Consider the following 17,836-nt stretch of genomic DNA (forward strand, 5'->3'; position numbering starts at 1 on the left):
TTTAAAATTTGTCAAAATTAGCTCGCCTAAAGCATGCTTCGAGTACCTTTCAAAAACGAGAAAGTATAACTAAACGATTTTAGCATCTTGTCTGAGTATTAAAAGTGTATATTCGTAAATCTGAAATTAGTTCGTGCGAACTTCTAGCAAATGGGGAGCCATTGTAAACATATTTTCAGCACGCTTCAAGCAGCTGTGGGGCAATCTAGTTCTTGAAATTGCGTTTCGGGTAACCGCATTTGCATTTTGGCAATGTATATATATAGGATACTTGTGGAAATATGAAATTATTTCGTTCAAAGTATTCTTTAAATCGAGCGAATGAGCAGTCCGCGTAAACATATTTGCAGAAAACTTCAAGGTGCCGTAAAACAATGTAGTGCTCAAAATCACGTTCAAAGAACAGTGAAAACTTCCTTTTCTGTCGTCCATTCGTTCACGGCAACTCCTAGCAGGAAGACAATCACCACTTATTTACACTACGTGTGGAGAACGCGATAGCATTATACCGGCATTGCCTCTTGGGGACCTCAGTGCCTCAACATGGCAGCGAAAAGGAGCCGGACTATCAAGGCCGACTGGCTCCCGTATACGGCCATCTATTTGTTGGTTGACGGTTCGAATCCTCACTGAGGCCTGACGCAAGTTACTATTAGCAATTCGGTTCGAGATCGCCCCATGATTCGAACGCGATTAGACCGGCACTTGTGCGACAATTTGGGGGCTCAGATTCTTTGCGTCAAAAACACCTCGCAGGGCACGACATGCGTGGTTTCTCGGTGACTATATACAAGGCAAGCGAAGTAAAACGCTTTTCGGAGCACTTGCTGTGTCCTTTCGGTCGGCGTTTACTCTGCGCGACGTCTTTCCCATTAAAGTTGCTTCACGCCGTTGTGGTGGCTAGGTGGTTATGGCACACGGGTGGTGACCCAAAAGACGCGGGTTGGATCCATACCACGGCGTTCGAATGGATAAAAAAGTTCGCAATTTCGTCAGCGGTGCCACGGGGAAAAGGTTTAGTCTCACAGTATCGGCTGAGGTAGTCGGTGGCGACCACAATGAAGCGGTTACCCAGCGAGGACAACGGAGATAGGCGGAGTAAGTCCATGCCGACTTGATGGAAGGGGACATGAGGTGAATCAATAGACTGCAGTAGTCCGGCTGGCTTATTCGGCGGCGTCTTGCGATGCTGGCACTCGCGGCAAGTTCATACGTAATGCTTCACGACTGTAGCAACCCTGCGCCAGTAGTACTTTTGCCGTATTCGTACCAAAGTTTGAGAAAAACCCTGAGGACCCGAAGATGGGTCATCATCACACGCCTGCAGGACTTCGTCGCGAAGAGCCGTAGGCACGACGAGTAGATGAACAGCTTCCGTTGAGCTGTAGTTTTTCTTATAGAGGATGTCGTCGCGTAAACAGAACGACGACAGTCCGCGTGAGAAGGTTCAGATACTCAATGAGGGGCCGTAGTTCACTGTCCTCTCTCTGGTGTTGAATGAGAATCGAGGTAGAGATTGCGCCAAGAAAAACTGAATAATCATCTGGTCAGCTCGGGGGTCCTCGATAGGAGCACGAGACGAACACTCGGCATCACTGTGCTTCCTACCAGACTTAAAGACGATGTTGACATCGAATTCCTGAAGTCGAAGGCTCCAGCGTGCAAGCCGTCCCGAGGGATCTTTGTGGTACGCGAGCCAACACAGCGGTGGCGGTCAATGACGACCCTGAAAGGGCAGCCATGTAAGTACGGGCGAAATTGTTCACTGACCCCTCCCCACCTCCCTCCACCCCCCCCCCCCCCAATGGCCAGGCATTTTTTTTCGGTGGTGGAATAGTTTGCCTCAGATTGTGACAAGGTGCGGGCGGCTCGCGGATGTCATCACCCGTTCGAGACCATCCTGTCACTGCACAAGGACCGCACCGAGGCCGATGTTGTTGGCTTCTGTGTGCGGTTCAGTGGCGGCCGACTCGTCGAAGTGTCCAAGGGTGGGCGTACTTTGGAGACGAGTTCAGAGGTCTTCAAAGGCCTTCTGTTGCTCCAGGCCCGGAACAGTTGGGAATCTTTCGTGAGGCGGGTGAGGGGCTCAGCGATCTGAGAGACGTTCTGCACAAAACGCCGATAGCAGGCGCAGAGACCGAGAAAGCGGCGCGAACTTCGCTTATTGGCGGGCACAGGAAAAGCAGCCACGGCGGCTCTCTTTAGCACTCACGATGCGGCCCAGAAACTTCAACTCTTCGAAAGCGAAGTAACGCTTTCCGGGCATCAGGGAAAGACCGGCCGACCGAATTGCTTCGAACACAGCGCGCATGCGTCTCAGGTGCTCTTCATATATAGAACATATAGCATCTAAAGCAAACAAAACGCTTGGTTATCTTCGAAGAAATTTTACACTTGCTCCATCTTCATTAAAATCATTATTATACATGACCTACGTATTACCGCAAATGGAATACGCTTCATCTATATGGGACCCTGGACAGGTCTCACTGACACAGGTTCTGGAAACTGTCCAGAATCGTGCATCTAGATTCATTTTAGGCAATTACCATCGTACATCTAGCGTCACCCAAATGAAAAAGTCTTTAAACCTCCTGCCCCTAGCTACCCGCCGTAAGCACTTCCGCATCTGCCTATTCCATAAGATTTTCTACTCCAATTTTCAACTTCGCTCTCGATGGATTCAACCAGCACCGTTCATTTCTCACCGTCGTGATCATCAACACAAGGTCACAGTGCCTCATTGTAACACAGTGACATGTGCGCAATCATATTTTCCGCTAACTTCTAAAGAATGGAATTCCCTACCCGCATCATTAACTAGCATCACTGATTCAACTCAATTTAGAAGAATACTTACCACTCTGATTACATAATGATCGCTTTTATATTTTATTGGAGTGTTGTGTTCTCCACGTATTAGTATTGTTCTTAAACTATTTTATTAATCTGTTCCGTGTTCATTTTGCTCACTTCTTTTTATCCTGCCTCCGTTGTTCTATAGTTTTGTATGAATTGTGCTTTGTTTATTTTTCTTGTTAACAACTGCCCTTCCTCTCTGAAATGTACTTTGTACCTTGAGGGTATCACAAATAAATAAATAAATAAATAAAACGTATCAGAGAAGATGACAACGTCATCCAGGTACACGAGACAGGACTGCCATTCCAGATCGGCAAGAATGGTGTGCATCATCCGCTGGAAGGTTGAATGAGCCGCGCACAGGCCGATAGGGAGCACCCGGAATTCGTAAGGACTGTCCGGTGTAATAAAGGTGGTCTTTTCCCAACAAGTTCGTCCATCTCGATTTGCCAATAGCCGCTGCGTAAATCAAGCGAAGAGAAGTACTTGGCGTGGCGCAGCCGGTCCAAGGAGTCATCAATGCGCGGTGGAGGATAAACATCCTTTTTTGTGACTTTGTTTAAATGTCGCTAATCAACGCAGAACCATAGGGTTCCATGTTTATTTGCTACTAGAACAACAGGCGACACCCATGGCCTGGCTGGAGCATTTCTTGAACTTGGCGGCGAATGGCATCACGCTCCTTCGAAGAGATGCGGTAAGGCAGCTGACATAACGGCCGCAGGTTGGCGTCGACTATAATTCGGTGCTTTGCGAGCGGTGTCTGCCTAACCTTAGAGGTTTAGAGGTCGAGGCAAAGCAGTCACAGAAAGACTGGATAACGCTTTCGAGGCAGCGTTCCTGATTAGACGTTCTTGAGTTTTTATTGGAGTGGTCGGTGCCTCCAATGATGCCGAGGCTTCGTACAAAGCGTGCTGTCCGCGAATTCGCTGAGTTCTTGAAATACGCAATAACTGTTTTGCCAGACAAACACTGAGGTTCACAGCCAAAATTGGTCACCAAGAGTTCGGTCCGCCCATCGTTCAGTTCAACAATCCCGCGAGCAATACAGACTTGCCGACGAAGGGGCAGCAACATGTTGGTTTCAGCGATGCCACGAGTTCCGGGGCTGTTATCGCAATAAATACGTGGTCGTCAAAGACGCGTAATTTAGTCCCGCGTGGTTCGGGATCGCCGTCAAGAGGATTCGGTTTGGTTTTATGGGGGTTTAACGTCCGAAAGCGACTCAGGCTATGAGGGATGCCGTAGTGAAGGTCTCAGGAAATTTTACCACCTGGGGTTCTTTAACGTGCACTGACATCGCACAGTACACGGGCCTCTAGAATGTCGTCTTCATCAGAATTCGACAGCCGCGGGCCGTCAACAGGGGGTTGAGTGGAAAATGACACGACCAGCTCCTGAAGGTTGATGACAGCACTGTACTCCCGAATGAAATCCAAACCGGGTATCATGTTTTTGGAGTACTCGGGAAGGACAGCAAAGCAAGCAGGGAAAGTAGGACCGCGGATCTGTATTCGCGACGTGCAGACGCCAATCGGCGTAACCACATGGCCGCCTGCGGTGCGGATCTGTGGTCCAGGCCAAGGATTCAGAACCTTTCTGAGGGCCGTGGCTAACCGACTGCTCATTACAAAAAAATCAGAGCCGGTATCCACAAGTGCAGTCACATCGCGATTATCAGCGATTACTTGTATTTCGGCAGACACCAGTCGGTCACAGCACGTCGTTGTCGTTGAGGTCATACGATGAGGTTGTAGTCCGTCGGATCATAGCATTGAATCGTCGATTTCGGCAGAACTCATTCGTTCACACCGTGTCATGTTCCTTGAGGTCGTGAGGTCGAGTAGTTGTCGGTCGGATCATAGCCGCGGATCGTCGGGTGGAGGCTCTTGACTTGATCCAGTAGCGGTGGCCCTACCCTCGGAGGACTTCGTGTTCAATTTTCCCGATGTGGGGACGTGCCTTTGAACTGGCCAGAAGAAGGTGGGCGGCTTGGCGAAGAGAACCGCCTTGGGGATGGCGACCGGGACTGGCGTCGCTGCGAGGTCGTTGGCAGCACGTTATCGGACAGATACTGCTCGACGTCCCGCGTCCGTTCTCCGTAGCGTGGTCGAGGGTCGTCAGGTGAAAACCTCCTTGAGTTCAGTCTGCAGTAGGAGCAGTGGCGGAGGACGTGGCTGGGTTCCCCGCAGTGGAAGCAGAGCGGCCTATTATTTGGCGTACGCCAAACGTGCGCTTTGCTCATGGTGGATCGGGACTCTTGCGGTGCGGCGGGTACAACTCCAATTGAGTACCGCAGTTAAGGCACAGGAGTGACGGGGGAAAAGGCGTGCCTCACTGGCCCAGGACGGCTTTGTAGTGCTTGACTATGTCATCGCAAAGGGGGCCGGCTGCGGACCTGGTGGCTACTGAATAGCTCGCCGGACTTCATCTAGGACCACGTCCGGTACGGCAGCGACGCTGGCCTTTAGAGCTTCGAAGCAAAGTTTCTCAAGTACGTCGCGCACCAGGATCCTCAAAAGCTCTCGAAGCTCCTCAGTGGGTAGAGACGTGGGCGTACAGTGGTGAGCGGCTGCTAAGCTAGCCTGACGGCCGTAGTGCGCGCCCGTTCTTGCAGAGAACGCTCCATGCTTTTTGCCTCCTTGGCAAAGTCGGCCACCATTCTTGGCGGGTCATAAAAGTACCAGGCCGGCAAACAATTGCTCTTTTACGCCGCGCATTAAGTGGCGCACTTCTTGGCCTTGGGCATAGCTGGGTCGGCGCGATTAAAGAGTCGCATCAAATCCTCAATGAACATAGCGACGCTCTCGTTCGGCTGCTGCGACCTCAATTGCAAGGCTATTTCAGCCTCTTCCTTTCGTTCACTGGTGTTGAACGTGGCTAAAGGCTATCGGCGAAAAATTTCCCAGCTAGTGAAGGAAGCTTCGTGGTTCTCGTACGAAGTCTTGGCCGAGTCGTGTAGTGCGAAGTACACGTTCGGCAATTTGCACTCGCAGTCTCACTCGTTGAAGCCCGCCACACGGTCAAAGCTAGCCAACCAGTCTTCGGCGTCCTCAAACCGCTCATCGTGGAATGATGGGGACGACCGAGGTGTGTGAAGGACGAACGGCTGGGCATTACTGGAATGCTGACTTGTCTGGCTAGGTGTAGCGGGTGTCATGACCCTTACCGATGTTGTGAGTTTGCTGAACTCTGGTTGTAGGCCTCGCAGGCGGCGGCTCGCCTTGTGGACTGGTGTTGTAGCCACGCGTTGAGAACTGACATCAAGAGTGCCCTCGAGGTCATCGTACACGGGCCGGCACCCAGCACATCCACCAAATATGTCGCCGAGAAACGGTTGACGTACGCAGGGCTGCTTTACTAATACGCGCAAGACGCGCAAGAGGTAGCTCGAGAGATGAAGACGAGAAAACATCTAGCCCCGAAATGGCTCAAGGCTTGCCAATTGCCAGGTAATACAGTTTAGCCGCGATACTGCGCCACTAAAGGAGTTAGTAGTGTGGCAATATAATCGCCGACTAAAGCGGCTTTGCCGTTCAGGCTTCTCTGTAGTGCATAGCGACAGGCAGAGGCCGCAACGATGTCTCCACGTACGGTGGCGCTAAGTTTCTAGCCAAGAAGCGCTTGCTTCGAAGAAGAAAACGAATTCCGTTGAAGATGAACCTCATGGAGCACCGTTCGGCGGCATCAAAAGACGTCACCATGAGTTTGCTTACACTCCTCCAACGCAGTGAGAAGGCTGAACATAGTTGTGGTTTTAATCGGTGATTACGTTACCATTTAGAATGCTAGCGCAAAACTACTTGGCCTGTTTTACATAGAGCCTTAATAGATTTGAAATCTTGGAGAACCTTTAATTATCAAAATAACCATTTCACCTTCCCTTTAAGGACTTCCTGAAGGTCAGTGCAGAAAGCTGCTGGTGAGTTTGGGGACCTATCAAACGTACAAGAGATAAGGTCGCCTGTTGGAAAAGCTACATGAGTGCCAAGTATTTATAATGTTGAATTAATGGGGATCGCGATAGAATTGATAGCAGAGTTCACGGCAATGAGTACACCTCTGCCTGCACTAAAATCGTGGTCTAATCTATAACAGTTACGTTTCTTTAAAGACCTATATTTCAATACATTTTTTTTGTGTGGCTGAGAGCTACGTTTCAGTCAGTACAAATATATGAGCTGAGCATGCGTCGCTCTAGAATGACACTGATGTGCCTTTGTTGGCGACACCTCAGATATTCGTGAAAAAAAGTTATATGCAGTGTGTCTGCTTTCCGAAATGAGATAGTTGTGCTGAACTTGAATGTGATGAGGGCGAACCCGGTTGTGTGCTTCCTGTTGTGTTGGTTGTGTGCTTCCTGTGTGTTCCTGGAGGGAACGGAATCTTATTCAAGGAAGCCACACCGGAGCTACCGGAAAACACATAAACGTCACTTTAGAAACAAGTTTGTGCGTCCACTTCGAATGCCTCTCGGATAGGTTTACGTTGCTTGTCCGGAGTAGTTAGAAATAAAACGTCCAACAATTCTCAGCTGACTGAATCCAAGCAGTAACAGATTTAAAACAAGTTACATCCTTGCAGCGATAGAATGCAGCGATGGCGTAGAGGTAGAACATCCGCCTCGCGTGCAAGAGGAGCGGGGTTCAAATCCTTGTGCCGCGCAATTCTCCACCGGGTTTAAAAAAAAAAATCCGCGTGTCGATGGAATTGCATAACCAGGCCTGGAGTGCGGCCTGATCTCGGTGACCAGAACCGACAACGCACTCTCTCACCAGAGCAGGATTTGGCCACCCTGGTGTTAGTACTTGGCCACAACCTTCTATGATCAAACCAATTAACCCTCGGCCCTCAGTCCCCAGCGGCTGCAGAGCAACTGACCACGGCGGCGGTCAGACCTGTGACGCAGCGGAGGGTGCTAAGAATCTCTGGCTCCGGATAAGCCGCGATTGGAATCTGAACCTGGCAACGTTTAACGCTAGAACTTTAGCTAGTGAGGCTAGCCTAGCAGTGCTGTTCGAAGAACTAGCGGGAATTAAATGGGATGTGATAGGGCTTAGCGAAGTTAGGAGGACAGGTGAGGCGTATACAGTACTAAAGGACGGACACATACTGTGCTATCGCGGGTTAGAGGATAGACGAGAACTAGGTGTGGGTTTCCTCATTAATAAGGATATAGCTGGCAACGTAGAGGAGCTCTACAGTATTAACGAGAGGGTAGCAGCTATAGCAATTAGGCTGAATAGGAGGCACAAGCTGAAAGTGGTGCAGGCCTACGCACCCACATCCAGCCATGAAGACCAGACCGCTGAAAGCTTCTATGAGAACGTAGAATCAGCAATGAATAGAGTAAAGGGGGGATGCGGGGCTAAAATACCGATTTTCGGAAAAAAAAATGTGTTTTAAAGCTTGAGTTGTTTTGGATTGCTGGTTTAATGAAGAATATTCTCACCAAGTTTGGTTGTTATCGGAGAAGTAGAAAAGAAGAAAATGAATTTTCTTCACGACGCGGTGGGGCGCATTTGCCGTCGAAGGCGTCTGTGAACGCTCTTTTCAAGACGCGGCCGCGGTGCGGGCAAAAAACCGAACGTGAAGTGAATGCCTGTGATAGAAAGTTTGTTTTTCGCGCTGTTTAGTGACGGAATACTTTCCATCGAGACTATGCAAGGCAACTATCGAAGAACTAAAAAAGAAAGGCATATTACTGGCCGCAGAAACCGAAACAGGAGCTCGAACCGAAGCAGTGGGTGGCAAACCGAAACAGGAGCTCGGATTGGCGGAAATGTACCACGTGACCACCCAACGCTGTTTTCGCGCCATTTGGAGTCGTTCCTGCTTTGGTTGCGCTCGACGCTTGCTATGTGTTGCTATATCTCCCTTCTGTGAGCTTATTGCGATCATCGGGTGGCCGGTGGTGTGACCCGAAGATGCCCGCAACGAAGGCTTCGACACGGAAAAGCTTCGGGAAGCGAAAACGCACGACGAAAGCGAGAGGCCTAAACAGCACTGGCGACCGCCAGCAAGTGCGCGTCTGCCTGTGCGTTCGCCAAGCCCAAGCCTGCTGCCGGAGGCTGATGCGAACCCTACAAGCTCCGATGGTGGTTCGTCACCTATGGAAATGTCTACTGGTTCTGCTGATGGTGGTGAGTGCCAATTTACGACATTTGAAAGGAAGGTCGCGCTGCTTTGCCAGGGTCCTGCCGACGAAAGCGAGGAAACGCCGGAGCCCAGCGGCTACCGTTTTGTAAAAGTTACAGCCATCAAGGCGGTGGTAACATCGCTTCTGTGCCCGCATTGTCAGGGACAGTCGTTGGACTTGGAAGAAATCGGTGCGGGTGTGAATCTGGAGTTTGTCGTGATGTGTAGATGGTGTGGTGAAGTCAAGAAGGCCGCGCATGCTCCACCTGTGAAGTCCAGTCGGCAGCGTGAGCTTTCATTGCGCCTCGTGGTTGCAAGCCGTAACTGCGGCATGAACTACAAAACCATGGCAAACATTTTTGCGGGTATGGACGCGCCAATGCCCATGCACCACAAAACATACCAGACAGTAGCGGAGAAGGTGCACAGAGCCGCTATGGAAGCTGCGTCTGATGTCATGCGCGAAGCCGGAGCCGCTGTGAGGGCAATCAACTCCGTTGCTGGCTCCACTCAACTTTTGGACGTGTGTGTAAGTTATGACGGAACTTGGCATAAACGCGGCCACACCTCACACTTTGGGCTCGGCATTGCTATCGAGCTGGAAACTGGGTTGGTGCTGGATTTTGCTGTGCAATGCAACTATTGCCATGGCTGCAACTATGATCCCAAAGAAGGTGAGGATGGACATCAAGATTGGAAAAAAGCACACAGTGAGGTCTGCCAGAAGAACTTCAGTGGATCGTCGAATGCCATGGAAGTTGAAGCTGCAGGCATAATATTCAGTCGCTCTAAGGAGCTTCACAACATGCAATACACCACAGTGCTCTGTGATGGCGACAGCAAATCATTCCTGCATGTCTCCAGCCTGCAGCTGTATGATAAAGAGATTGTGAAGGAAGACTGCATAAATCATGTCGCAAAACGTGTTTATGCTGGAATTGAAAAACTAAAGAAAACGACGAAAGGTCTAGGAGGCAAGGGGAAGCTGACGCAAAGCGTGGTAAAAAAACTCACTGCTTACTATTCATCTGCCCTGAAAGAAAATGCTCCAGATGTGACAAAAATGCAACGAGGAGTATTTGCGACACTTTTTCATTCCTACTCGACGGACGAAGTCCCACGACATGACGCTTGTCCACATGGTGAGGACTTATGGTGCCACTACAATCGGCACAAAGCCCTTGTTGAAGCTGGTAAGCCATCAGTGCCAAGACCCCATCGTCCAGCCTTCAGCAGAGACGTTGCCAAAGAGCTTGTGCCTCTCTACAACCGGCTTAGTAAGCCAGAGCTCCTTGCACGATGCTCAAGAATGCAGACACAGAATGCAAACGAGTCTTTCAATGCGCTAGTGTGGAAGAAGTGCCCGAAGACCCAATTCGCATCCCTGAGAACCGTGGAGACTGCAGCAGCCTTGGCTGTACTAGAATTTAATGAGGGTGCACGTGGCATCAAGAGAATATTTGACAAGCTGGAACTAGAACATGGAGTCCAGACGATGAAGCACGTCCAACAAGCAACCCATCAAAGCATTGCCCGAGCGAAGGCAAGGGCGATGGACAGCTCTAAAGTTGAGAAAAAGAAAAGAAGGCTTGAAGCAATTGCCACAGAACAGCGTCGCGTTGAAGATGAGGGCCCGACCTATGGAGCAGGGCACTTTGATTAATTTTTTTTACTACAAAATAAAATAGCATGTTCTCAAATCTTTGAACTCATTTTTCTGAGTTTGCACTTTTTGGGGAAACAAAACCGTTAGGAAAACAATCATTTCTAAACTACATTGCCAAAAGATGCTGTCAAGGCGGTTTCTAGACTGAAAGTTTCTCAGGAACAAGATAAGATACTTTTTAGGGTGCTAAATAGTCTCAACAGAAAATATTTTGAGATGTCTGACATGTAATGACAACAAAAAAATTGAACTTTGTTTTTAGATTGATTACATTTTTACAGAAATTGCATAAAAAGCATGCGAGCGGTCTTATCTTGCACTATGAACCATCTAGAAGATATCTAATTATAAACAGTTGATATATCTCCATTATTTTTGAAATGACAGTTTTCCTAAGCTGAGACACATGATTGCTGAATATGAGAGCTATAACTTTTTGTCTGTTTGAGCTAGCGCATTGAAACTTTGAATATATTCTTATGAGCAGATTTTAAACAGTCGCTGAAACTTTGATAAAAATTGATGCAGTAGTTCAAAAGTTGACTCTTGAGCGTAGCATCCCCCCTAAAATCGCAGTACACTGTACTGATGGGCGACTTAAATGCGAAGGTGGGCAAGAAGCAGGCTGACGACCACGTGGTAGGTGACTATGGGATAGGCTCTAGAAATAGCAGGGGAGAGTTATTAGTCGAATTCGCGGATAGAAATAATTTACTGATCATGAATACCTTCTTCCACAAACGAGAAAACAGGAAGTGGACCTGGAAGACCCCCAATGGTGAGATTAAAAATGAAATCGACTTCATACTATGCGCTAAACCTGGCACCATTCAGGATGTGGCCGTCCTCGGAAGGGTGCGTTGCAGCGACCATAGAATGGTAAGGTCTAGAATTAGCTTAGACTTGAAGAGGGAACGGAAGAAGCTAGCGAAGAAGAAGACCATTAACGAGTTAGCCGTAAGAGGGAACGCACAGGAGTTTAGGATAGCGCTGCAAAACAGATACTCGGCTTTAACTGAGGAAGATTATCTTGATGTTCATTCAATGCACGATAACCTGACATCAATAATTACGGAATGCGCAGTAGAAGTAGGCGGTAGGACAGTTCGAAAAGATACCGGGAAGCTATCTCAGGTGACGAAAGATCTGATTAAGAAGCGCCAAAACATGAAGGCATCTAACACTACCGATAGAATAGAACTAACGGAGCTATCAAAGTTAATAAATAAGCGCAAGGTAGCCGACATAAGGAAGTTTAATATGGAGAGAATCGAGCATGCTATAAACAACGGAGGTAGCCTAAAAACAGTGAAGAGGAAACTAGGCATAGGTAAAAAACAGATGTATGCATTAAGAGACAAGCAGGGCAATGTCATCAGCAATATGGATAAGATAGTTAACGTAGCCGAAGAGTTCTACACAGACCTGTACAGTAGCCAATGTAATCAGAGCGCTAATGAGAAAGACAGCAGTGCACAGCAATGCGTCATCCCGCCAGTAACGAAAGATGAAGTAAAGAAAGCCTTAGAAGCAATGAAAAGGGGAAAAGCAGCTGGGGAGGATCAGGTAACAGCAGATCTGTTGAAGGATGGAGGGGACATCGTGCTAGAAAAACTAGCCACGCTGTATACGCAATGCCTTATGACCTCGACTGTACCAGAAGCTTGGAAGAATGCAAACATTATCTTAATTCATTAGAAGGGAGACGCCAAGGACTTGAAAAATTACAGGCCGATCAGCTTACTATCCGTTGCCTACAAAGTATTTACTAAGGTAATCGCTAATAGAGTCAGGGCAACGTTAGACTTTAATCAACCAAATGATCAGGCAGGCTTTCGTAAAGGATATTCCACAATAGATCATATTCACACTATCATTCAGGTGATAGAGAAATGCGCAGAATATAACCAACCTCTATATATAGCTTTCATTGATTACGAGAAAGCATTCGACTCAGTGGAAACCTCAGTAGTCATACAGGCATTGCGTAATCAGGGGGTAGAAGAGCCTTATGTCAAAATACTGGAAGATATATATAGCAGCTGCACACCTACTATAGTCCTCCATAAAGTCAGCAGTAAAATTCCAATAAGGAAGGGCGTCAGGCAAGGAGAGACGATCTCGCCAATGCTGTTCACCGCATGTTTGCAGGAGGTATTTCGAGGCCTGAATTGGGAACAGTTGGGAATAAGAATAAATGGAGAATGCCTAAATAATCTTCGATTTGCTGATGACATTGCCTTGCTGAGTCACTCAGGAGGTGAACTGCAAATCATGATCAACGAGTTAGACAGGCAGAGCAGATCGATGGGTCTAAAAATTAACATGCAGAAAACCAAGGTAATGTTCAACAGCCTAGCAAGGGAACAACAGTTCACAATTGGCAGCGAGAGCCTAGAAATTGTGCCGGAATACGTCTACTTAGGGCAGGTAGTGACAGCTGATCCGGATCATGAGAGGGAGATAACTAGAAGGATAAGAATGGGGTGGAGCGCATATGGCAAATTCTTGCAGATCATGAGTGGCAGTTTACCAATTTCCCTCAAGAGGAAAGTGTACAACAGCATAATCTTTCCGGTACTCACCTACAGGGCAGAAACGTGGAGGCTAACGAAAAGAGTTCAGCTTAAGGACAACGCAGCGAGCCATGGAAAGAAAAATGATAGGAGTAACGTTAAGAGATCGGAAGCGGGCAGAGTGGGTGAGGGAACAAACACGGGTTAATGACATCCTAGTCGAAATCAAGAGAAAGAAATGGGCTTGGGCAGGGTATGTAATGCAAAGGCAAGATAACCGCTGGTCTTTAAGGGTAACGGAGTGGGTTCCAAGAGGAAGTAAGCGTAGCAGGGGGCGGCAGAAGGTTAGATGGGCGGATGAGATTAAGAAGTTTGCAGGCAAAGGGTGGATGCAGCTTTCAAAGGATAGGGTTAATTGGAGAGACATGGGAGAGGCCTTTGCCCTTCAGTGGGTGTAGTAAGGCTGATGATGATGATGATGATGATGATGATGATGATGGCATCCTTGCATAGTAACACCTTGACCGACGGGACTGAAGCCCAGTCCATTCTTAACTGCCCCTGGCATTAAATGACGCTGCTTGCACGGAAGTAAGACGAAATTCCTGCTGTATATCGTGCTTCGTAATCGTACTCCTCATCTTAAACCGCCTGCTAAGTATTCATTTAGCTGAAGACGAACAAAACATTCACGCTCCCCCCAGTCATCAGCATTTCAACCTTAATACGTATACTTTATACTGCACTTACGAAAACACCCGTGTGTACAGTGTACTCTGTACACCTTACTAAATGCTGATTTTGCTTTTTCATAAAACGTTTCGAACAATATCATCCTCATTGCTAAATGTAGGCGCATACGCTTGCACAGGCTTCAACTTGTACGAGTATTTGTTGTTAAGCATAACTCTAACCCCCAAATTCTCATTACTTCTCAACAATAGGTAAGTGCTGGCAGTCATGAGGGTCTATTGGACGCAGCCGCCACGATCACCACGCAAATATGAAGAGTACCCCTCGAAACGTGACAAGTCTTGTGTTTTTCATATCAAAAATGTCACAGAGGCTGCTGTCGAGCCATTTCTACTTGTTGCTTTTGGAAACAATGCGAACAATTTTCCGTACAAAATGCGGCCGCCCGCGGAAGGCTTTATGTTATACCACGGCCACTCGATCTCGTTTTAACATGCGTCATAAACTTTTTAGCATTTAACGACATCCCACTAGTGTAACACCACCTCTCAAAGAGTCTGACGTCATCCATGGGCTGTGTGTAATGAGTTTCACTGGATACTCTATTGTACAGTCGTCGACATCCCTGTTTAGAGCGCTTCAACGGCTCTCTCTGTTGTGCATTTACGACAGCCACTCCCGCCTGGTGGGCCCGATATAGTTTTCAAAGACATGAGAATGTGCATGCTCGATACGGCCTTGCTTTGAGCGAGCGCCAGGCCAGTCGTAAATGACAGAAGTGTGCACATCGGTGCGCTCTAGACATGTCTTTGGACGACGGCACAACCACAGCTGTTCAATGTGCTCTTCCAAGGATAAGTATTAGGAAGTTATTGTCTCGGCACTCGGTTATAACCTGAACCCCGCCGAAAAGAAAGGGTGACGAAAAGAGCGAAAGTAGGAAGAGAAAGAAAAGCCGTCGCCAAATGCGGCATACATTAGTGAACCCAGAAGAGCGCGAGCACAAGCGCGCCTGCGCTCGCCGTTGAGCGTACTGGCTTCTCCAGATGTAACCACCGAAAGTGGTTAGCTTCACAGCCGCACTGTGGGGGCCTTATGATCGCGTCTCTCGTCTCGCGCTTTGTCTCTACAAAGGTCAGGGCAAGAGTACTTCTTGCATTATACAGATTGAGAGCTTACGGGGTGTCATAAGTGCGTCGCTACAAGGCTCATAAGCAAACCTCTTTGCTTAATTACTGTTTGAAAACTCGGTACGAAAACGGTAGAAAAAAATCATGGAATTGGCGGCGCAAAGTGCGTGGCTCCGTGGCTGTTAGTGGAACCTCTCCCAACTTCGCTCAGAAGCAGTAGCGCCCGGCCTGGTGAGAAATCACTGCTACCTTCTGGAACGCTCCTCCTCTGCTCACCAAAGGGAACGCGCGGCCCGGGTGGAGGATGAGCGAGCACTTGCACAGTTAACACTTGTTTATGTGCGCGGCCCGCTTTGATGTGAAATAAATAACAAACCCGGTGCGTCTGTAAGAGAAGGACGTTCAGCGCCGGCAGTGGAGGCGCGCCGTAGAGGGGCCGATTCGGCTGCTTTAACGAAAGCGCTACCGCACGTCTCCCGGGGGCAACAGCAGTGTTGCCCACCAGCGGGCAAGCGAAGGAGCGCGCGCCAGAATTACTTCCATGATTCACCGGTCGTTGACCTGCCGCTGTGCCCGGTGAAAAAAATTTCTTCCTTCCGTTTGCCTCACTCAGGTGTTCAATTCATTATTGAACTGTAAGACATTTTGGCTACACTGAGCCGGCTTGCGAGCAAACAAACCTGTCACGTATCCCATCGGAATAACTAAAATTTGTTGGGTCACATCATCAAGGGTAACCACGTTTTCGTAAATCTAAACACACACACACACACACACACACACACACACACACACACACACACACACACACACACACACACACACACACACACACACACACACACACACACACACACACACACACACACACACACACACACACACACACACACACACACACACACACACACACACACACACACACACACACACACACACACACACACACACACACACACACACACACACACACACACACACACACACACACACACACACACACACACACACACACACACACACACACACACACACACACACACACACACACACACACACACACACACACACACACACACACACACACACACACACACACACACACACACACACACACACACACACACACACACACACACACACACACACACACACACACACACACACACACACACACACACACACACACACACACACACACACACACACACACACACACACACACACACACACACACACACACACACACACACACACACACACACACACACACACACACACACACACACACACACACACACACACACACACACACACACACACACACACACACACACACACACACACACACACACACACACACACACACACACACACACACACACACACACACACACACACACACACACACACACACACACACACACACACACACACACACACACACACACACACACACACACACACACACACACACACACACACACACACACACACACACACACACACACACACACACACACACACACACACACACGTTCTCAACATTTCTCTCCTGTCTAGTGTGATGTAACGATCACGACTGAAATTATTGCCGACGCAAGGAGCGTTGGTCTAGGAGGCGTGTATGTCTGAACTAAGAGGAATATTGAGTGCAGAATAACCTGAATTAAGTACGCTCAGTCAATGAGGGGGCAACTTTCGACGATCGGAAAGCTGTGGATTGCACTCTTACACCGCGGTTACGTGCAGAGAACACCATTGAAGCTTTTGTGCAAACATCACGATTGGTTTAAGGTTTTCACCTTGAATGGAGCTTCGATCATCGATTTCTCATTCATTTTTACGACTTAAGAAGTTGGAAGATATGTGGTCTAAAAGTCTGGACGGAAGCATCCTGACGAAGCCTGCCTGTCAGGAACCTCTGGCCATTAAGCAATGGTGCAAAAGAGCGGCGAGGCTTCCAAGAAACACATCGAAATCAGCAGCTTTGACATGTAAGCAGCGCTAGGGCCCGAAAAAGTCTGAGTATCTGAAAGGCAAGAAGGCGCCCCCTAGAGACTATGTGCGAAATGCGCAGCGCCATCTCATCGCGCTCAAGAACAAGACCCTCCATGTTTGTTTGGTCTAGACGAAGAATGGGTTGACCTATATTGGGTAATGAAGGCTGAGGGTAATGCAATGTTGAGCAAAGCCATGCGCTCTGGGAGGATATTACGATGCGTGCGCGAAGCACGCGTACTCCCGATCATATGTAAAGTTACAGAGCGCGGTTAGGCTATACAAGTTTTGTCACGCCTTATTTAACGAAAGTTAAGAAGTTCTTCATACACCTTGTAGCATGTGCTAGCAGTTCCCTTTAGCATGAACCTTAGAAATCATTACATGATCTCTACAGAACGCCAGCAAAAAAATTCCAAACGCCGAACCATGCTGTGTACTATTGTCACGAAGTGGTGACTGCAGTCCGGAGATTAGTAAGGCTGCGAAAATGGTGTCTAAATAAAGCTCTTTACTTGGGCTGACTTGCGCCGACAATGAACTGAATCGTTTAGCGGCGGCGTAGCGACAAGTGTGCTCGGCGGTCGCCGAACAAAATGCCCGCCGCTGTCGGCCATGCTCAATTTAAAACTCATAGCCAACTTTCGATATAAAGCGTGCAAAGTTACTAGAACAATATGGAACAACGTAGAATCAGCTCTGCCTGCATGCGATCAATCGAGATAATTCTGGTCGCATCTTGCATCGCACACAAAGCGATAAAGTGGTGTTGCGGCATATTTGGAGAATGAACAAACAAACGCTGCAAAGATTCGCGGCATTACTCCCCT

At 48.3% G+C, this 17,836-nt stretch overlaps 1 protein-coding gene across 1 annotated transcript in view; it reads right to left on the bottom strand.

The window, feature by feature from the left end:
* LOC144132518 (luciferin 4-monooxygenase-like) overlaps window positions 1-17,836 on the bottom strand; it is a 175,135-nt gene that overhangs the window by 105,477 nt on the left and 51,822 nt on the right. The window lies entirely within an intron of this gene.

Source organism: Amblyomma americanum, chromosome 5 (assembly GCF_052857255.1).
Source record: "Amblyomma americanum isolate KBUSLIRL-KWMA chromosome 5, ASM5285725v1, whole genome shotgun sequence".
Classification (NCBI taxonomy): domain Eukaryota; kingdom Metazoa; phylum Arthropoda; class Arachnida; order Ixodida; family Ixodidae; genus Amblyomma; species Amblyomma americanum.